General features: G+C 44.2%; 1 protein-coding gene across 3 annotated transcripts in view; it reads left to right on the forward strand.

The window, feature by feature from the left end:
* Window positions 1-649: 649 nt before the first annotated feature.
* ELOVL5 (ELOVL fatty acid elongase 5) overlaps window positions 650-22,833 on the forward strand; it is a 39,684-nt gene continuing 17,500 nt past the window's right edge. Inside the window, exon 1 of one of the 3 annotated variants that reach the window (XM_069011433.1) lies at window positions 650-723. The gene's annotated coding sequence lies outside the window, so the exon portion shown is untranslated. Of the gene's footprint in view, window positions 724-9,098; window positions 9,112-21,707; window positions 21,732-22,833 lie in introns of those variants that run through there. The other 2 variants (XM_069011434.1, XM_069011432.1) reach the window with 2 other exon arrangements.

Below are 22,833 nucleotides of genomic sequence, written 5' to 3' on the forward strand. Positions count from 1 at the left end.
AATGCAGTGTCTGGAGAGCATGGACAGAACTTTCCTTCCTCTGTTGAGCATCCCTGCAACTGGAAAGGAGCCAAAGGAGATGCTTTGAGATTCCTTCCTCAGACACCTGACACTGTGGGGACCGGCTCAGCATATGCATGTAAATTACACAAAACCAGCGGTTTTATTATATGACCAAGTTAAAATACCACCTACTTAATTGCAGCTAGAGCTTACATTCAAAAATGCTGTCACGTTGCAAAGCCCGTTACTTCAAAACACCGGAAGCATCAACTACATCTGCCCGGGACCTTTAATGCAGGCCTGCGGCTCATCTCATTATGACAGTCTTTAATTACATGGTCCCATATTGTTTTTCACAGGGGCCCTCCGCTCCCACGGCCCGGGCTGAGAGCCCTCAGGGCCCGAGGAGCCGCTCTCTGTTGCCCGGAGCGGGCGCGGGCCGGACCTGTTGGACTCGGCGGCTCCGACCCCCGCGCCGGCGGGAGCCCCGCACGAGCCGCTCCCCGCCGCCGGATTGGCTCTCTGCGCCCGTGACGTCATAGCGCCCCTCCGCCGCCGCCCGTGAGCCCCCCGCACCACTCTGACGTCACCGTCAGCCCACGGCCGGCGGGGGGGCGGGGCCCGCCGCTCCGTGCCCGCCTCTCGGCCCCGCCCCGCGGCTCGCAGCGGGACAGACCGGCCGGTGCCGCCCGCCGCCCCCAGTGCCGCCGCCGCCGCCAGGTAGGGCCGCGTTCCCGGCCGGGAGGGAGCGCAGCGCCGGGGCTCCCCGCCCGGAGACGGGATGCGGCGCGGCCGCCCGGGCCCGGAGGAGGATGCGGAGGACGAGGGGGGTGGGGGCCACGGTGGGCGGGGGGCGCCGCTCCGCGGGGCGCGCAACAAGTGCGGCGGCAGCGCCGGCGGTGCGCGGAGCGAAAGGGGGGCTCGGCTCCCGGCGAGGAGCGGCAGGGCTGCGGCCGGGGACGGGGCCGGCAGTGGCGGGCAGGCCGGCCGTGGAGGGAGGGGACGGGGCGGCGGAAGGGACGGGGCTCTCGCCGGGAGCGTCTTTTCCCCGGTGCAGTTTAGTCAAGAGCATGATGCAATCCCGCATTGCCATGGATACTGCATCCCGGGCGGCGGCGGCAGCGCCTTCCGCCGTGCGGGGCACGGAGTGGGGTGAAATAACAGGGGCGGGAAGGGAGGAGACCCCGCACCTCAGCCCCCATCCTTGGCCGCAGCTGCCTGCCCGGGGAGCTCCCGGAGGGCTGAGCGCTGCCACGGTTCCAGAAACTCTGATCCGTTTTTTTCCGCCGTGGCGGGTGTCTGGGGTGTGCATCCCGCCGGCCCGGCCTCGCTGAGGCGGCTGCTGCCGGCCGGGGGAGCAGCCCGGCGGAGAGAGGCAGGGTGTCAGCGGAAAGGGCTCGTCGGGCTTGGAAGGGAATGCTGTTACTACTTCTTCTTCCCTGAACTCTTGCCCAGCGCCCCTGACCGCCGTACTGGTTTAGAACTGGAGCTGCTGGCACGGTAGTTCCCGGGTCTGTGTGGGACAGGGCAGACGCCGCGTTAAACCAGCGCCCTGGAGATGTGCGGTGCTTCTGAAAGGGGCCGGCCCGTTTTGAAACCTAGATGTTTAAAGAGTACATGCATTAGGAAATGAGCAGAAAAGGAAGGGCAAACGACAGAAATGTGTCAGTGTGTCAGATGCCTGTGCAGGGACTTCCTTAAAAACTTTATGACTTTGCTTTTATCTCTTCATCTCCTGGAAGCCCTCGGGCACCAGCAGCATTAGAAGTCGGCAGTGCCCGGGGTTATGTGAGGTATTGTCTTGGGCAATAGTGTTTTCTCCTTTCCTGCCTGCGTTTGCTGCTTTTCTGCCCTCATTTCTTTGCCCTGATTCCAAGGGATGCACCATCTGAAGATCCCGCTCCAGAGAGCTTTCCGGTATCAATCTGAACTGTGAGTCTGCAGACAAAAGGCCAGTTTTGCAGACCTGGGCAGGAATAGAAGCACCTTGGCTCGCTCAGCAAGGAGGGCTCCTGGCAGACGACAAGAGGCGTTTCTCCCTCCGGCAGCTGGGTGCACTGCGCGCTCCGTGTCCCAGCCGCGGCTGAACGGCAGTGCCCCGTACGGCTCATTTGTATTCTCACTGCTTCGGATGATCTCTGATGCTGTGGGATTCAGTGCCATGGCAGAGTTCTCGTGGCTGTGACAGAAAACTCCAGCAAAGAGCTCAGCCGGCTCCTAGCGATGGCGGGGGAAAACAAGGCAGGGGCATGGCTGCAGTTGGGATGCTTCCCATCAGGAAGTCTCCAAAACCGCTCTGTACAAATGGAAACACGCTCTGCAGCTGAAACTAGAGGCGGACGAGCGTTCAGGCGTCTCCGGTGGCGGCACAGCCTTTCGCCGAAGTTTTGGGCCAGGTTGCTTCCAGGGTGAGGTTATCTCTGCCAGAGCAGCTCCCTGCCAGGACCTGGCAGCTGCGGGCCTGCCGTAAACCGCCGGCTGAAATTATCGCCGGCGGCCGCGGTGGGTGGAGGGTTTGCGGCTGCGAAGTTTTTGTACATGCGGGCTAATGGTGTTGCTGCATCAGTGTTAAGCTGCTAGCGTAGAGGGAGGTGATTTTTTTGGTTTAAATAAGAACTTGCGAATAACGGTGAGGAGTTTTGCGATGTATTTCACTCTAAGCGCTTCCTGCTCCTTCGGTGCAGTCACAGCCGGAGATTTTCCTCTGCTGTTCAAATACTCCATAGCTAGAGATAAGTACTGGTGCAGACTCACCGCTGCTAACAGCAGCTGAAGCTCTGTCGGGGAGAGTCAGCCTGTGGCACACGTGATCGTCTGATGCTGTTTAGCAGTAAAAGCTGGAGTTTTTTATGTAAGTATTTATGTATTTGTGGTGCACTCGACATAGTCTGCTTTCAAAGCACCAAGTAGCCAACACAGGTACTCTGCCTTAGGGTAGCTGTATTTGCACACAGAGGGAGGATTTCACCTGAAACTTGTGGTATTTGGAGATAGCTGGGGTGGAGATCTCTTTCCAGCATTGTGTGAATTTAGGAGCAAATGAAAAGGACCACAGTGCGGTTTTCTGAAGTTAAGAGTGGATTTGCCCTCACGGTTGCTGTTGCCAGCTGACATTAGTCAAGAGCACTAAAAGACATGCCAGAATTATGCTTGATATTACTGCATTTTGTACAAGGCATATATTACATGTATAATGTGTGCTGGAAGCTCTTCTTTGTATTTTTTATTCATACGTAGCTAAGTTTATAATGTGTTCTTACCTAAGTCTCCTGTATTTTAGCATTCAAATGCAACCAGGGAGAGCAGCAGTGAAATGAATATGCAGTGTGGGTTTGTCTTGCAAGCTGGCAAAGGATCTGGCTAGTGCTTCATGCTGCTTTTTAAAAAACAGCTGCACTTTGTGAATTATTGCCTTTTACCTAGCAGCAGCCGATCAGATGGACTATCTTTGATTAAAACTCATGCATATTTGGTACTTAAATATAGCATCATTAATGGTATTCAGTTTATGTGCTGTCTGACCAGTCCCTGGCTTTACTTATTGCAGTATTTTTAGTAAGTTGATGTTGTTCCTAAATTTCTCAGCATGAATTCTTCTTGTTGCATTCTTTGTCTTCTTAGTACAGCCAGAATTGAAATAAAATATTTTGAATTCTCTGGCCTAATCTCATCTTTCCCTGCTGACTTTCATTTTGTGTTGTTTATAAAAGGAATTAACTTAGAGAAGTTAACAGAACAAAAAAAAAGTAAATTTGAAATAGTACTGTAGATCAATCACGCCTCTGGACAGTTTCTTTAATTGTGCTTTCTTTTGCAACTTGCTAGGAGCAGGCTTTTGGAAATATGTTTGAAGATTCAGATTTTTGGGAATGATGGTGGAACTGACAATATTTTAGGATTTCAGGCTGACCTGGTGCTCAAGTCCAGCAGCCACAGATGGAGAGCCCAATGCTGAGCGTGGTCCAGAGCTGCTTGGGAAGCATGTTCCTTATAAGTGACATTCAGCTGGTAATGGGTTAAATGCTCTCAAGTACTGAGCTGACCTCATTCCTTCACCTTCCTCATTTTTGGGGCAGTAAACTTTGCAACATCAAAAGCTTCTGTTTCTGCTGAGCTCAGAAAAAAAAGACACCCAGATGAAGCACAAGGTTAAAATACTTGTCTTTTGCCTTCTTCTGGTGATCTCAGCAACGCTCACTCGGTGGTAGACAAAACGAATCTCCCAATTCATGCTGTCTGTATCCCACCTGAGTTAAACTGGGAGAGAAACAGCAGTTGTCTACACTGTTAAAACAGTGTCATGCCTCTGTGTACTATTGTTCCCTCTGGCCCTCTTGGAGCTAGTGCTAAAAGGAGGTTACCAGTGAGTGCTCATTGTCACTGCTGCCTGCCCAACAGGCAGGGCAGGAGGGTGTGGTGGTGTGGAGCAGTGACTGGATGGAAAGGTGGGCTCAGGGCCATGTCAGGTGTCACCCTGCTACCCACATGGTGGGTGACTTAGCTCTCTGGGTCTGGGTTCCCACCACAGCAGCAGGAAGCCAGAGCGCCTCTACTGTGCAGAGTTGTTCCCTGTGACAGCTCATGCCAGGAAGGCTCTTTTGGACTGAGAAAGCCCTTTGGAGCAAATGTGCTCTTGGTGGCGTGTTTGGTTTTTTTTATTTCAGACATGGAGGTTTTGTTCTCTGACTTTGAACAGAAAGAGGCAGGGGTGCTATTTCATCACTGAAGAGCAGAGCCACAAATACCTCTACCTATTCTTTCTTGGCATGTTGTTTTACTCCCAGGAGTGGCATGGTGTCTTAAGATGGATCACAAGCAAAATGTCTCTTCACATCTACAAAAGCTCCACTTAGATGTGGCAGCTCTTCCTTTAGGGTGTGAAGGCATGTATAGGTAATTATGCTGTTTACTATAACCTCCCCTGCATAACTGAACAACTCATTCATTTTGACGTCTTAATGTCAGTCTTCTTTTGTTACCTTCTGTTGTTACCATGTCCTGAATTAATTGTGTGGGGGTGAGATCTATAAAACTGTTTAGACATGGGAATACTATGGGGGCTGTTGGCCTCAGCTCTTGCAGTAATGCTTTTGTTTTCCTGTTTTTACAGTGTACAAAACTACATTCTTCCAGGCCGCAGCATAAGCTTTTCAAAGCTGTTTTGCTATATAATAGACTGAAGAAGTGGATGCTTTCTGCATGACAGAGAACACTTCTCCATGTGCATCCAGACACTTCACAAAACTGACAATAATCCTTGTAATGTAGTTGCTAATTTGTTTTGTGATTCTTAAATGTGTTAAAAATGCAGAATATTCCTGCAGTTTGTGCATACTAGCATTGAAAATGCTTTTTGCCTTAAATGGAAGAACACACAAGGACAAATGAAAAGGATAGTCAATTAATTACATATATGTTGGTCTGTTTAAAAACTTATTTCCAGGTCAGATTGCTTTGCTATGACCTTTCCTAAGGCTGTTTAAATTTGGTATTGCAGCAATATGGTTAAGAGGGCATTGCTTAGGCTAATATCCCTGCAGTTCCTAAGTGCTGATTGGTAAAAGTAATTTATATCTGGGTTTCTGAGGCCACTGAAACCTGTCCCCATCATCTGACAGAACAGCAGTTAGATGTTTGTTTAACAAACAGTGACATGAATTGATTTTTTTGACTGACAAATCACATAAATGCTACCTTCAATCTTATTATGGAAATAACTTGCAGAGTTGCTGTTGACTGTGTATGCATTGGGTCTCCTTATATCTATGTAATGAAATTAATCTCCTGAAATTTATTGCCTTGGTTTCTCTGTTTGTGTTTTGGCATTTAGAACACATTATTTTACAGGGCAAATAAGAGCACAAGAGCAAACTTGTCTGAAGTATGGGGTTGGTAAATGCTTTCCTGCTGTATTGGATGCAGTGGAGAATTATTTAATTTTCTTGGTGAAATAGTTGACTTGTGTGAAACAGGAATAAACCTCCTTACCAGGTGCAGAGATTTTACAAAAAATGCATGCTGCTAAGTGCAATTGCCACTTCTCCATGAACAAATTAATCATGCTACTTATGATGAGCTCAGTGCCATGAGTTGAATTGGTCTTGGCATCCCGTTGCAACTGGGTATTTTTCATGCCCTTATTAAAACTTTATTAACTGTAGAGGTTGTGCTTCATTAATCATAACTTTGTTAATGACCAGTGGCATACTGAGCAAGTAAAAATATACAGACATTTCATGAACTTGTATTTAAGCTAAAGTTGTCTGTATTTAATTGACCTCTAAGTCAAAACTTTGTATCAAACATTTGCCTGCCAAGTGATATGCTTTGGGTAGTGACTAAATATGCTGAGTTGCCCTAATATTTACAGGAGATAAAACTTGCTTGTGCAATACAGCAAATGTGGAATAAACCTTTTTCCTGCATTTTCAAATTGTGCCCTGTGCTTTGATCCCTACTTAACCGTCCTCTTTGAGACTCTGGGTCAGCGATTTGAACAAACCGACTGTTCCTCTTTTGTTATCGCTTGGAAGTGCTCCTCTCCCTCTTGACCTTGAGAAAACTGTTTCTCTTCTTGCCAGCTGTCTTTGCAGTGACTGGAGGGTAATTGCTTTCTTCCGATGTGCATGTTCGGGCTCTCTGCTGTAAAACATATACTCGATTTCATAAAGGATGTAGTCTTGATTTAGATAACACTCCAACTTTTCTGTATGCCAATGGGTGTTTTTGTTGGTGTCATCTTATGGATGTTACCAGGGTTAGATATAAACTAACAAGTATTAATTTGCAGAACAATGTTGTTTACCTTATTAAACCAAATACACCTTATATGTTTAGGTAGTTAATTCATAAGCAGGCAAATTGATGTCTTTTTTTCTTTTTTTTCCCCCCTTCACTTTACTTCTTGCTGTTAAAAGTTTGCTGGGAAGCATTTCGGGTTAAAGCAGTATTTATGCTGTGCCCATGTGGACTAAAGAGCCCTTAGCAAGTGCTAGTTGAGAGAAAATGCCTTGTTCCCTTAGACGCCATACAGTTAAGGTTTGGAGCAGACCACAACTTTGTGGAGGAGCAGCAGTTCCTCTGCTGAGTTAAAACCATGACACATATATTTAAGTAGAGATCTTGAAGCTCTTAGAAATGAGCAAAAGAAATCTACTCTTATATTTGCCACTACTGTATCATTGTCAACGTAGTGGTCTGAACATAGAGGTCTAGTCCTTGAGCTGATCCCGGGTTCTCGGGTTTGGGTTCACTTGAGACAGTGAAGACTTGGGAAGCTATAGACCTTTATTGCCTTAATCTGTGTAGGCTTCCCTTTAGATGTGCTGTTTCTATGCACATAATTGAATCAGAAAGCTTCAGTTAGTCTTTTCCTGAAGGAATATTCGTGCTCTTGGGTTACTTTTAAAAATACTAGTGTTTTGAATCATCATTTTGAGAATCATCTCCTTGCCAAACAGTAGGGAGAACCTTTGACTTAAATAACAATAATTAAACCTTTAACCAGTTAGGAGGATGACATTCTTCAATGTTTAACATCACCCTGCCCTTTAGAAAAAGAAACTTGAGAAACCTTCCTGCATGTTGAAGGTCAAATGTCATGTTACTTCGGGTGCATGGCCTGTGTGCTTGCCGGAAACCATGTGTGGGGTCAGTTCATTCACATGGCTGCTCGCATGCTTTTGAGGAAGGGCTTGTGTGGTAGTCACAGGCCTTGCACACGAATCTGGATTTGGCTTTGAAGGACGCAGTGAAAGTTTTGCATTTTATGTATGTGCTTCTGTGGATTGCAGGGCAGCAGATGCCTATGGTGAGTGATTGTGGTTTGGTGGTTCATTTCTGTTTTGCAGTACTGACATGGAGAGGTTGCTCTTAGCTGATCACAGACCCTGTAAACTAGTGCAAATTCAGCTGGTTGTCCTAAATTAAGGTCATGCATTTATCACTTGCATCATACATTTATCCCTCGATTCACTTGGTGTACAGTGGCCTTTTGGCATGTTGTTAAGGTTTGCATTAATCTTGTGAGCTTGACTTAGTGCATGCATAAAGCCTCATTAAAGGGGAAAATACCTGCATTTGTACAATACGGTGCAGAATGTTCTTCTTTTATTAACATATGTGATATAGTGACAGAAAGTAAGTTGCCAGTCCAGAAGGCCTGGTTACCTGTGGATTTTTTTCTCTGCCTCTGTAGTGGCCTCTGCCTAAGCAGAAAAGCCTCTTGCAAAAGATTTGAGCAGGGTTTTTTATGGTTTTTTTTTTAAATTCTGACTTGTTTGCCACTCAGAAGATGCAGCTGAGACCATGGTTGCCTCTGCAGCCTCATTTGCTCTGGCTGTAGAAGGAGTGGCTGTGTTTGCCAGCCACTAGATTCAACCATGGGCTGGGAAATTTTGTGTGAATGTCTCCATCACCTGCAAGAGCTTGAAACACAGTGTAAGGACTAGAGGAGAACACAAGTACAAGGGAACACCAGCAATATACAGGGTGGCAGATCCTTACATAGAGTTTGAGAGAGATTGCACTGAGCAAGTCAGTAAGGAGTACTGCATTTGTTTGTTCAGTTAAAAATGAGGAATAAAATCATAGTAATAAAGGTAATCACTGAAAGGCTACTGTGTTTCAGTTTGATCATTGCTCTGCTAATGCATGAGTTGTTGCTGCTGCCTATACTTGCTTATAGGTAAAAATTGTGCATGGCTGTAAGCCATTTTTAGAGTTGATGGTGTCAGACCACTTGTCATGTGAGTTTAAATAGTAGTAGCTCTGTGTCCTAGTTTCATCTGGAATAGAGTTAATTTTCTTCTTAGCTGGTACAGTGATGTATTTTGGGTTTAGTATGAGAATAGTGTTGATAACACACTGATGTTTTAATTGTTGCTGAGCAGGGTGTACTCTAAATCAAGGACTTTTCAGTGTTCCATGCTCTGCCAGTGAGCAGGTGCATAAGAAGCTGGGAGGAAGCACAATTAGGACAGCTGACCCAAACTGGCCAAAGGGATATTCCTTACTGCAGAATATCATGGTCAGTGTATAAACTGAGGGGAGTTGGCTGGGAGGCTCCAACTGCTGTTCAGGGATGGGCTGGGCATTGGTCAGTGAGTGGTGAGCAATTCTACTGTGCTTCACTTGTGTTTCTTGGATTTTATTCCTCCTTCTCTCTTTTTGTTATTTGTGTTTTCATTATTATTATTGTTGTTATTGTAATTGTTAATTTTAGTTCATTTATTAGACTATTCTTATCTTAACCCACAGGCTTTACCTTTTTCCAGTTCTCTCTCCTGTTCCACCAGGTCTGCAGAGGGGTGAGCAAGCAGCTGTGGGGTGTTAGTTGCCAGCTGGAGTCAAATCATGACACTCTGTCATCCTCTGGTTTTGCAGCTGTCATTAGGTTCCCAAGTAATTCTGCAGAGGCCATATCCACCCGATCCTCCACTTTTACGTGACAGGTTCCCGGAACGTCTAACTTCTCTACCTTTTTCTTAGACCTTTCAAAACCATCATCTTCTCCCTTTGAAGCACACAAAAGCAGGCTGCAAGTCTGGTCATGCCTTGCAGAATAAAAATAATATCCTTTGGTACTTCTTTGTATTGATTTCTTGTTCTATCACCACTGCTAAGTGGTTGCATTATGGTGCAGGAAGGGACTGCTAATGTTGTTTTCAAATGTTTTTCTCTCTTTTTTTAAAGTCTGTCTTAATTGGCTCATACTTTCTAAATTCAGTGCTGGGCTTGTTTAGATCAGAGACTCAGATCTAAACTCTAGTTGAACAATTGCAGAGGTATGATGAATTTCCAGTTGTGCAGACTGGATGCTTCTTGGTTTCACAAAACGCGTCAGGCTCAAACGATGCATCAGCTCAGGTATCAGTTGCGTATAGCACAGTGCAGTTTTCTAAGCATTTGTGGGATTGACTTTGTGTCTTAAAATAGGCATTTAGGAAGCTGTTAAAATACAGTTTTGCATCCTGAAGGACGAGAAACGGAGATATTTCTCTGTGAGAACACAGTAGTGTTGCCAGTTTTTAACTGCACTTTACAGTGTATGAAAAACCATCGTCTTGGATGTGTTTTATTTACATCCTTTAGTGTTGTGTTGCCTTCAAAGGAGAGATGCATGGCCTTGGGAGGAGATGACCATCTTTGAACCTGCAGTGACTGTGAGTGGCCAACTGCATGTGTGAAGAAGCCTAGCAGAGAAGTTATGTAGTTTTCCACCCCTCTTCTTACTTCATTTTTTGTTGCTGCACCTTTTCACACTTTCATATTTCTGTCTGTATCTGTTTTTCAGTCTTTGTTTTTTAAAACCTTACTCACCCAACACCTTGAAAGGTTGTTTTGCAGAACAGAGGAGCAGGGCTGGGTTTTGCACCGAACTGATGGAGAAGCTCTAGTCTGCCATTGGTGGTTCAGACACATCCTCCCGTACAGCATCATCGCTCTTCTAAGATCCTTACCAAATTCCCACCTAAGCTGTCAGTCATTAGCGTGAGAGTAGAATATTAACAAAGTCTGATTTTTTGGTGTTTTTTTGGTTTTTTCCCTACCCTTATTCCTCTACCACATACCGGTTCCAGTGTGGGAATATGAACTTGAGCATTTAACTCGCTCGTCAAGAATAACAGGTCTGTTTAATTGAAGAGTCCTTTTGCTGCTGTTTGATTTAGAGGTGACACATCTATGTGGAGGGTTTGTATTACACAGAGATAAAAACATTGTGGAAAAATAACCTGCAACTACAGGAATGGTGTTTTCATACTTGAAAAATTGGTTAATGAAAGAGTTTTTTGCACAAAAGCGTGTTTTGCTTTTAGCGTACAGTAAAAATAGGGATGTATTGGTGGTGAGATTCCAGAGGGGAAGACTTTCAGAGAGCTGCTGACATGAATGAGCAATTTAATTGCCTGAAGCATTATTCTGTATCCTGTACAGTCTGTACGAAACATGTATAAAATAGGTACACTCAGAATGTACAGGGCTTACCTGCTGAGCAACTTTGAATGTGTTGACATTTTTATAATTAATGTGCAGAGTCTTAATATAGAGGCTGAAGAGAATATCTTTTGCCCAGAGTTTAAAGAGTTTCTTTAAAAGTGTTGCTGATGAAACAACGCTTAACTCTGTCCTTTCACTCCTGGCAGAATATGAGCATTTATAAAATACACTGTAAGTTAGGTTTGCACTTTGCTGCAGTCAGCATTGTTTCCTATGTGTAAATCACTAAGTTGCATAGCAATGTGTTTTTCTCATATAATGAATTTAATAATAAGCTTTGGGCATCAAGTAAAAAATATTTGGTGTTATTAGAAAATCAAACTTCCCATTGAAATTTAGTCTTGGACTACTGTGTTCAAGATGTGTCTCAAATCACTAGTAAGGTTGTTGTTTGTTTTTTTTTTTACAGTATAACATACAAGACTGAAAATTAAAGGAGATTTTTTCCCTCTGTCCTCATGGCCCTCCGCTGCAGCTGGCCAGGGTGTAGCAAGAGGTTTTGGTCATATTCACTGTCTGTCTTTTTATTTCAGTCCTTTTCTGTGTATTTATTTCTATTAGCTCTGTTTCTTTTGGAATACTTTTCCTGTGTTTAGACTGAATAATACATTCAGGTTGTCTTTTCTTGAAAGAAACGTGTCGTTGGTTCTTCATGTGTTTGATTTCTAGATAGTTAACATTTTCCCCCTTCCCCTGTCTGACCTGCCTTGAGACCATCCTTAGTTCTGCAGTTTTCAAGACAGAAACAGGGTAATGCATCCTAAAATCTGCCTCTTTCATAGTTTGAACATGTCAAGGTTGGGTTTTTTGTTGTTGTTTGCTTTTTGCAGTGCAATAATCTGTCAGATCATGCTGCTACAATTATATTTAAGAAATCTTGTAGTTAGCTCTGCATGGCATATCCTGTCTGACCTTTTGTTATTTCGTGCTTTCTTTTTTCTGCAGTTTTTGTACTTTTCACTAGAACCATTCTTATATGTAAAATGATGATTGTGCAATGCATTTTATTTTGGCCTCCTCTTAATAGTATTTTAGAGTTCTGCATTAGACATACTGCATCTTCCATTTTGTCCATCTGTTTCATTTACCTTTCTTTTTGCTATGGTTCCTTGCTGGGTGCAGTGTGATGGCTTTGCTCAGCTTCAGCTGCATGAGACCTCTTCGTCACCCACATCCACCTTGTGCTACTGCTTCTGCTGCAGTAAATCAGCAGTGCGATGGACCCGGCTGAAAGCTGATCTTGCTTGATTGGCTTCTTTGGGGCTACCTCAGGTTTTCCAGGTTCCTTCCACCCAGGCGGGGTGGAGAGTAGGGAAGGAAAGAAAGCAGCCTTGCAGCAGTGTCAAAACTGTTGCTGTCTGTTCCTCTTTGCTGCACACGCCCTGGGTATGGCTATATACATGGTTATATGGTTATATAGTGGACCAGGCTGAATGGAGAAGTTGGAGCCTGAGGGTTGCTGGTAGGCATGGACTGGTACCACAACTGGATGGATGGAGATGCTTATCTTTAGGAATGAGTAAGTTGCTGAAGATGTTGTTTAAGAGACTCTGGACACGCAGTAAGGCAGAGGAGCCACGTCTGGTGCCCCCTTTTCCAGGGAACTGCTGCTCTGCTGAGAGTGGGGTAGCTACAGGGTTGGTAAAGAAACCTATTGCCTGCTGTTTGGGTGGATATTGCTTTGTCCCTGTATTTAAAGCAGATATATTACATTAAGTTACAGTACTAACCCTGCCGTTGCTCCAGTGCTTGTGAAAGTATGAAGCAAATGTAGCAAAACCTTCTGCATCTTGGTGCTGGAGCTGGGGCTTCAGTTTAGCTGTGTTCTTCCTTGGAACAGATTTTAATGGCAGCAGGGCTCTCACTGCACCAAGAATTTGATACCTCTTATTGAAAGAAAATTGTGGCAAAACTTTGGAGGAAAGGGACTTATTTTCCTGGAATTCACTGCCTGACTTCTGCAGGTAACTGAAGCTTTTATGTTACAAGTTTGCAGAAAACAGCTTGGAAGTTGCCAGATACGTGGAGTTTTTTCCTCCAGTAGTCTATTTAAAGTTCATAGAAAGAGTCAGTGATAAGATCACACGCAGCTGTACGATTACAGAATTTCCTTTTAATTGGTTGGCTGGTCTTTCTACCCTTAAAACAAATAATGAAATACAAGAAACCACGCTACTTACCTCCTGGAGTAGGGTCTTTTGATGAAGTAACATTTTGGAAAGTGCTGCCAAAATCAAACAAAGGAAATGTGCAGGTACAAATGTTTTCTAACTACTCCAGGAGTCAATCATCTTTCAGGGGCCTTTGTTACAGCAATGATTTGGTACCACAAAACTTTCTGATTCTCAGGAAAAGTTGGTTTGACGTGGGTCTGGTGCAGGCAAGGATGTTCAACTCCTCAGGATTCACCAGGCTTTTCAGCCCTGAGTTATGTAACAGAAATGCCATCAGCTGGCTGCATGGTTATGGCAGTAATAACAATTTGCAGATGTGTGAAGTGTTGCACAAGAAGGGAAAGGTGTGGGAGAATGATCTGACAAATGCATCTGTAAGAAGTCTCCTGTCTTCTTGTTTTCTGTCCCTATGCCAGGATATGTTGTCTTCACTTTCAGTACTCCTTGTGAATCCTAGGCAGGAACAAGGTCAAAAACTTGCTTTATATAGTGTTAGCACCTTTATCCTTTAGAAAAGCAGAATCTTAAAGGTAGTTGATTTTCAGAATAATGAGCCTAGTTATTTTTGCACTGTTTGAAGGCAGGGGGTTTAACAGGGCACGTAGTGGTTAGGATTCTATCCTGAGCAGCACATGCCATGGCATAACACTTGTACCTAAAGTAATGTTTTTTCTTCTTTTAATTCTAAGAATGGTGGGAAAAGGAAAAATTTTTGGTACCTTCTTCTGTTTAAAGCTAGCCATCATTCATACTTGCCTGACCTCTGTTAGGACTGTTTACTTATGTATGATGGTACAGTCTGGCATGATGTTTAGCATCTTAAAATGAAGGTACCAAGTATTGGTACAGCTGCAGCCACACATGGTCTTTCAGGAGTACAGCATGAACACAGGAACGTTTTAAGATTGACTTCTCCTAGCATGGCTGACTGTATAATGAAATGGCAGCAAGGCAAGCACTGGGGTGCATTACAGTGCCAGTATGCATCCTTTCTTCCTTTAGGTAAAAGTATAGAAATTCACTTGTATTGAAGAATGTAACTAATTCAGTGTATTGCATGTAATTTTATATGCTAGGGCTCATCAGAGAATTTCACTTCTTCCACAGCACTCCAGGTACTACCCCACAAGCATTGGAAATAGAGTAAGCACACAAATAAATACTTAACATACTGTAACTTGCCTAAGGGTGACTTGTTTGTGTGCTTTTTCAGTGTGATCTGGTTTCTAAAACACAAATGGTCCTCCAAAAGGTGTCAGTTATCCACCCGAACACAGGGGTTGTAGTTTCACATCTTAGCAGGGCATCTTAATTCAGGTTTTATGTGCACTCTTATCCCTGTACAAGTCAGATTTGCATGGTATAGCATTACCTTTGTGACTGTCACGCTCAGCTTTCATGGTCTTCTAATTCCTCCACTTTTTATTGGATTGCTGTATCTACTCAGCATGTGAACCTGAGATAACCTTTATATAGCTAAACCTTGTTTACAGGATAGCTGCACACAGCCATTTTTTGCTTTGTACAGTGTGTCACATGTGCAGGAGAATTTTAAGTACTTTTATAGATTAGATGGCAGACTTTCATATGTCAAGCTACTAAATGCAAAGAAAGTAACCAAGAATTATGTATCTCCATAGTTTGAGTTTTATTCTTGAGATGTCCCTGGGTTCAGAGCTTGGTGCCAGCAGTATTTTGGCAGGAGGAGGGGGCAGGTGGGTGACAGATGTTCTCAGTGCTCAGATTTGGTGCTGCAGCTGCAGGGTGTTGGAGGAAATGAGGGTTAATGTGGAGGGACAGTCCCACTTGTCACTCTTTTTTTTTTCTACTTCTTGCTTTTTAAATTTTATTATGCCATTATGAGACATGGGCATTTAAAGAAAAGGTAAGTTGAAGCTTACTGTCTGGAAGGTACACAGTGCTCTTGAATGTAATGGTCATGCAAGGCTGGGCTTCTCCATCCTTGGTCCTGCTGGCTGTAGTCTCACTGGCTCTGTTAGAAAATGCAGGGTTTTGACCGAGAAGGCTCATTAAAATAGGCTTTGGGGACTGTGACTTTATTTTTCTCCTGTGGAAGCATAAAGTTGATTTGAGTGAAGTACACAGAGATTACAGGAATCCCACTATTAAATTAGAGAAAAAAATTTCAGACTTTCTTGCAGATGACTTTTGAATAAAAGAAACGAGACCAGAAATGAAAGGTAAAGTCTTTATGGCCCTCTGGACTTAGCTTTTTTCCCTTCATCTTCTCAACCCCCCTTAGCTTCCCAGGCCTCCTGAGGCTAATTTTCCATTGTGAGCTGCAGTCACAGAATAAGCTGAGGTGAAACGGACCCACAAGCATAATCAAGTCCAGTTCCTGGCCCTGCACAGCACCATCCCCAAGAGTCACAGCATGTGCCTGAGAGCATTGTCCAAACCCTTCCTGAACTCTGTCGGGCTTGGTGCTGTGACCACTGCCCTGGGGACCCCGTTCCAGTGCCCAGCCACCCTCTGGGTGAAGAACCTTTGTCTAATATCCAACCTAAACCTCCCCTGACACAGATTCAGGCCATTCCCTCAGGTCCTGTCACTGGTCACCACAGAGAAGAGATCAGTGCTTGCCTCTCCTCTTCCCCTCATGAGGAAGCTGTAACTGCAATGGGGTCTCCCCTCAGTCTCCTCCAGGCTGAACAGACCAAGTGACCTCAGCCCCTCTTCATATGGCTTCCCTTCAAGGCCCTTCAACATCTTTGTTGCTCTCCTTTGGACACTCTCTAATAGTTTAATATCTTTTTTTATGTTGTGGTGCCCAAAACACCCCCCAGGACTCGAGGTGAGGCTGCCCCAGTGCAGAGCACAGTGGGACAATCCCCTCCCTTGCCCGGCTGGCAATGCTGTGCCTGATGCCCTCCTGGCTGCCAGGGCACTGCTGACTCATGTTCAACTTGCAGTTGTCCAGGACCCCCAAAGTTCCCTTGTCTTCCCAACTGCAATACCAGCACAGCTTTTGTAAAAAGATGGAACTTCAGATTCAAAGAGTAGCTGTTAATAAACTGCCATAGTGCTTGGGGAGGGGGGCTTTAGAGCAATGCTATCTAGCAAATGCTGTGCTTTGACTTCCCTTACAAAAAGTCAGTTTGTTGCTGTGGTGCCATGTACATATTCTACCTGTTTCCGTCTAACCTAGTTTGCTACAGAAACTCTATTCTGTTTCCGTTTAAAAAAAAAAAAAGCAGTTCTTAAACCCTAACTAGAAGTTCTCTGCAGTGTCATTGCTGTGTATTACAAATACAGCAGTTGAAATAAACCTGTGTGCTTTGTCTCTTCTTCCTCCACATTTTATTTTTGTAAATACTCCTGCAGTTTTGACTTATTGCTCTCAATAATATGCAGCAAGTCAATGCAATATTGACTTGCTGTATTGCTCTCACAGCACCAGCCTGTAAGCTAGCAGTGGTGAGGAGGTTTCAGTATCGCAGTGCTGGTGTATGGGCAGTGTTCAGGCTCAGGATATACCCTCTTGAACACTTTATTCCAGGAAAGTGCATGCTCTTGTGAAAACCGTGGTGCTGATTGATGCCAGATTGGCTGCTGCTAAGGGGGCTTTGCAGCATGCAATGTCCATGTTTGTAGATGGATGCTGAATGCATCCTTCTGGCATGGAGAGGCAGTCATGAACCATTTTCCTCTGATTCTTAGTACTTCCATGGGTGTGTTTGTGTGCTTGCTTCCAACTTGCTCTTCCTGCTTGGCCATCACCCTTGGTGTTTTCCCTCTACCTGAAGTCATCCCATGCCATATCAAGAGCTGTTGAGTGCAAGGGGATGAATTCTGTGTGAATGTCCTAATCTTAGGACAGTCAGATCCTAATTTAAGCTAGTTTAGATCTGCTGAAGGTGTGAATAAAATTGCAAGGACGTATTATTTCTCTTAACTTGCCTATCTGAAGATCATTAGATTCTGGTTTAATGAGGTATTGTGTACTGAGTGCAGTTAGTTACTCTGTTTTGCAGTGTCCTTTCTTGTATTTATTTCTGTTCTGTAAAATATTTTAATTACGACATCTCTGTTTATGTACTAAGGTAACCCTTACTGTAGGACTTGAGGGAATGGAATGACAGGAGTAGTAATGTTATGAAATTACCCCCCTATATATGGCCCTGGCCAAAATCGTCCTTTACCCCATGCATTTCCAAGTGGTTTGAAATCCCGCTGAGGTTAAACTGTTTGAAACTAGCTTCTCTCCTTTGACCCACATTTGTTACACTTCCCTGAATTTTATACAAATTATTTATTTCTAAACTTCCTTACGCTGGTGCTGCTGGTGAGTGTGAAAGCTCAGCATTGTGGGTCCTGATGTGTCAGCAGCAGGCTGGAGGGTTTGCTGCTGATGCAAGGGGACCAAAAATCTGCATCACTTTGCTAAATATAGAGATGCAAAATAAAGTTTAAAAATAGTTTCTTGTATTTTAACAAAATTCAAGTGCAAAATCCGCAACACTTGTGCTTCACCTGGTTTCCCATAAAATAAATGTACCTACACTTTCAGATCAATACGGACTACAGTTTATTCTGAAGTCCTTTTTATTGCTAACATTAAGCATGCTTGGTATCTAGGAGGGTTTTCAGAAAGGGAAGAAAAGGGTAATCTGGAGTTGGCAGGAAGTTGAAAGGCAAAGGGAACACATTCAAGGGGCCATTATGGCTTTGGAATAGAAAGGAGAAACTGGGCAGCTGTGGCAAATGGACAGAAAACAGTTGACAGCTTTGGTTATCAGTACTGTCTTCCAGTTCTCCAGCAGCTGAGCGTTTTCAGTTCCAGTACATCTACAAAAGCAAACAGCAGTGTAATCATTGGGTTTTTGGAGAAGGGATAGTTTGTACTTTTGGAGGAGGAAAAAGAGGAGTCACCTCGGCAGTGGCAGGGACTGGAAAACATTACTTTAAAAGAAAGCACAAATCAAGATTTCCAAAAGCAAGTGGCTAAAATTAGGCTTTGAAGTCCTAATTTAAGAACAGAGAAAGTGGCTGTTTTCCAAAAAGGCTGAGCAGCCAGGCCTGACAGCACATTCTTTCAGAAGCCAGAACAATTATTTAGATGCCTATTTTGGGGATTTTTTTGGAACTCAAGTTCAGGCACTTAGCTGTGAAAACTGGGATCTGTTTCAGGGAGTTCTTGAGCAGCAGGGTGAGAGCTGGAGGATCCTTCTGAAAGGGAGCAGGCTCCCAGTGCTTTGAGCTTTCAGCTTAAAATGTTTTTTTGCTGCTGTTTGATTTGCTTAAAAAGAGTGTCATGGGACAGAAAGCAGACCTGTATATTTTTGTTCATCATCTTTACACCTGGAAAGTTACTCCAAGAAGAAACTCAAGAAACACCATCAAAATGGGATCAAGAATTCTTAAATTACTTCATAGCATAAACCATCCAGAATGTGTTTTCTGTGGAAAGCACAGGAGAAAATTTCCTTTGAAGGGCAGGAGCTGGTTGAAATCCTCCAGTATGTAGTAGCCCTTTCCTCAGAAAGTAGTTATGTGCATTAGAAGAGCAGGTTGTCAATGCTGGTAGCCTGTATGAAACACTTTCTCTAAGTAAATTTAAAAAATATATACTACAAGAAAAGCATGTTTCTGTGTAGGCTTTGAACTGTATTTTTGATTGTCACACCAAGAAGCACCGGGGCCATCCATGCCTGGCCTGAGTGGTAGGGCAGAGCTTCACATCTTCTGCCCAGATATTTGGGTGGCTTCTGGAACGTAGTGTTTGTCTCAGCTCATAGTGCCAGAAATGAACCGAGGATGCCAAATGGTCTGTGGATGTCCAGAAAAACCTGTTTGTCAAAATCCAAAGGATTATTGAAAAAAGTAATATCTTAATGATGTTGCTTGACCTTGTTGGGGCAAGGTGCAAGTTTACCCATTGTTACGTTTGTGTTGCAGAATTAAAGTCCAGTAATCTTGTTTAAAGCATCAGATAGGATTTTTTTCTGGATTAGATATTTGGACTTGAAGGAGTTAAATGTCTTCCAGGTTGTAAGTCTGAGTGCTTCCAGACTCTGATCCAACTTGCCCTGGTCAAGGGCCTTACTGCACTGGTAAAATTTGGTGGCAGAGAGGATAATTTTTTTTCCATTGTAGAAAGGCAGGTTAGGAAAAAATAACTGTTGTATATAGAGGTACATGTTTTAAAAAGCAGTGTCTGGCCTAATTGGGTCTTTTTTTTTTTTTTTTTCTGACTGTAGGTACTGAATAAGGCTACAGATGTTGTTGGTCACTTCCTACAAGGCCTTTGACACAGTCCCCCACAACATCCTTCTCTCTAAGTTGGAGATGTATGGATTTGATGGGTGGATTGTTCACTGGAAAAGGAATTGGTTGGATGATCACATCCAGAGGGTAGTGGTCAGCAACTCAAGAGTCCCGATGGACAAAGTGGTGTCCCATGGGGGTCTGTACTGGGACCAGTACTACTTAATGTCTCCATCAGTGACATGGAGAGGGGAATCGAGTGCACCCTCGGCAAGTTTGCCAACAACACCAAGCTGAGTGGTGTGGTTGACATGCCTGGAGTGCCATCCAAAGGGACCTGGACAGGCTCAAGAAGTGGGCCTTGGGAGCCTCATGAGGTTCAACAAGGCCAAGTATGCAGTCCCATACCTGGACTGGGGAAGTTCACAGCATCAGTATGGTTGGGGGGATGAAGGGATTGAGAGCAGCCTTGCTGGGAAGGACTTTGGGGTGCTGGTAGAGGAGAGCTGGCAAATGTGTGCTTGCAACCAAGAAAGCCAGTTGTATCCTGGGCTGCATCAAAAGCAGCAGGGCCACCAGGATGAGGGAGGGGATTCTGCCCCTCCTCTCTGGTGAGACCCCATCTGGAGTGCTGCATCCAGCTCTGGGGTCCTCAGCACAGGAAAGACATGGACATATTAAAGTGGATCCAGAGTAGGTCAGAGGGCTGGAGCACCTCTCCCTATGGAGACAGGCTAAGAGACCTGGGGCTGCTCAGCCTGGAGAAGGGAAGGCTCCAGGGAGATCTTATTGTGGCCTTCCAGTACCTAAAAGGGGCCTACAAGAGAAATGGGTACAAACTTTTTAATAGGGATTGTAGTGTGAGGACAGGGGATAATGGTTTTGAACTAGAAGAAGGCAGATTTTTAAATAATCTTTTCCCCCATTTAGCCAGCTGCTCCTTTTCCTGGCATCACTATTTTTTGCCCCTACAATGCTTTCATCACATGCTGGAAGGCTTGTACATGTAAGGAAGAAGTTTTTTCAGTGAGGGCATTAGAACACTGGAACAGCTTTGTCATAGAGGTGGTAGACGCCCCATCCACAAAAACTTTCAAGGTTGGATAAGGCTCTGAGCAGCTTGAGTGGAAGATGGTGGGGGAGTTGGACTAGATAATCTTCAAAGGTCTTTTCCAAACCAAACCATTCTGTGATTCTGTGAACAGTGTGCCTTGCTGTGGGATGACTTGTAGGTAAAGGAGCATTGCTGCTAATCTGCTCGTGTATGCGGTCAGCTGCGGAATTTGCTTACCTTCAGTATTGGGAAATATGCCGATCGCAGTGTTTCAAATGGCCACTCGTTTAATTTTTCTGGGAGTCGATGTTTCTCTGAATTGGGAAACTATTCTAATTTAAAAAGAACCCTTGTAGTTGCTGCTGTTGAAGCAGTGTTTAATGTTGTGTGGCTGTTGGCAGGAGACTTGATGCAGTTTCACATGACCCCCTCTGGAACAAAAGCAGATTGTTTCCTTCTGTTTTTCTGTTACACAAATGAGTTCCCTTTGAAAAAATTTCTTTTTCTGCAAATTGTGGAAATCGACACCAGGAGTAGTTTTTCCTTTGCTGTGTCTTTTACAATCTGCTGTCTGATAATGCTGGCACAAAAAGCTGCTTTGGGGTACCAGCCCAGAAAGGCTGAGACCTCTGCAGAAAGCCTCCTTCTCTTGGGGAATGAGTTTTTCTTCCAGTTTTATCGAGGGGTTCAACATGGACTTTCATTTCTTGCTGTCTTTGCTATAGCTAGGCAGAGTTTGTTTCTGGTTTCTTAGTTGTTTCATTTACATACATGCATTTTTAGTGTCTAGCAAATGTAACAATGTATGTATGTAGCAAGTCAGTTCTGGATTGAACTTTTTTGTAAATTTTTGTGTAACAAACCTTTGGTTTTGTACCAGCCTCTCCCATCTGAAGCCTTTGCCTGTGAAAAGGGTAGTTGAAGTCAGATGCAGGTTTTTGGCTGATGCAGTGCTGCATAACTAGACCAATCAGTACTGGATCAAAAGAGCAACAAATTGATTAAGTGGGGATCTCAAACAACAAAATGAATCCTCCACCAGGGAGTGGGTTTTGTGGCAATATTTAATAGCTGACAAATTTAAAAAAAAAAGATGGGGTAACAAAAAGGTGCTTTCTCTAGATATTTTTTTTCTCCATGTAATTATATACTCATTTCTCACAGCCTTCCTGTTGTTCACACTTCTGGTGACACAAGTTATGTTTCCTTATTCCTAGGACACCAGTGTGCCAGTGCTGTGGCCATTCACACAAGCGCTTGCAGTACCGTAGCTGGTGAGGTTTTATCCCAAAAATGCACTTTCTTCTGAAGTGTTTCCTTACTCGGGCTGGGCTTCTTAAGTCAGAAAATAAAACCAGTATAAATCAGGGCTGCAAAATACTTTTTAACACTTCTGGTTATTTTGATCAAGCCCCTTTCTTTGTGCCTGGTGACCAGATTCCAGTGATGTTTCTGTGGCTTTCTGTGGGTCAAAGCGGTATGACACGGAGGGGAAAGTCTCTTCTGTGTGTCCCTGAGAGGCCTGCAGGGAACAGTGGGTGGTGGTGCAGGCACAAGTCCCTGGGGAGCCAGTCGGCCTCCTGCCTGGGGCCCTGCTGGTGCAAGGGATGTGGGCTTATTTAGAAGACCACAGAATGGAAATGCATGACCTAAGCGCCTTGTATTTGCTTGGTCCCATGGGAAGTCAGAGCCCCTGCAGGCTTTCCAACACTGGCTCCCAGACCCGCTTCGGACTGGGGAGAAAGCGTCATTTGCATCCTGCTTGGCTTTTCTTGTTGGACCTGGAAGAAATGGAGGTTTCAGTCTCAGCTAACTAAAACCAGAGGATATATGATTAGCTTAACTTGTTCAAATCAAAAACCCCCTGGAGAAGTTGGGGTTTTCATGGGTTTTCCGGAGAGGTTTCTTTAGGTAGAACTAAAAATAAAAATAGATACTAATTTTTTTTTCTTAGCAACTGCATAAAAGCTTGTGTAATTGTTTTGGTTGGTGCTGTGGGTATGCTGACAGCTTGTGTTGCTTATGTTATTTCCCCCTAACTAAAAATTGTTGTTAATATTAGTACTTTAGGAAAGGAGAAACACCAAGAAGTGAAAACCATTCTATTAAAAGTGGATACAATTTTATTAGTGAAAGTTCAGTACAATTCTGGATAGAAAAGAGGAAATTGGAAGGGTTGGGGGCTTTTTCTTAATCAAGAAGAAAATTACTTCCTCTTCTCTTGAGAACAGCTTCATGCCCAGTTGTCCCTGCTTGTGGACAGTGTTGCTGCTTCTTTCCTTCTTTAACCGTAGCGAGGTTCCTCAGTGTGCAGACCAGGTGCTACCAGTAACTAGTGGCCACGTGAGGAGCTGACAGGTGACATTTGAATCAGTC

This window comes from Aphelocoma coerulescens, chromosome 3, assembly GCF_041296385.1.
Source record: "Aphelocoma coerulescens isolate FSJ_1873_10779 chromosome 3, UR_Acoe_1.0, whole genome shotgun sequence".
NCBI lineage: Eukaryota > Metazoa > Chordata > Aves > Passeriformes > Corvidae > Aphelocoma > Aphelocoma coerulescens.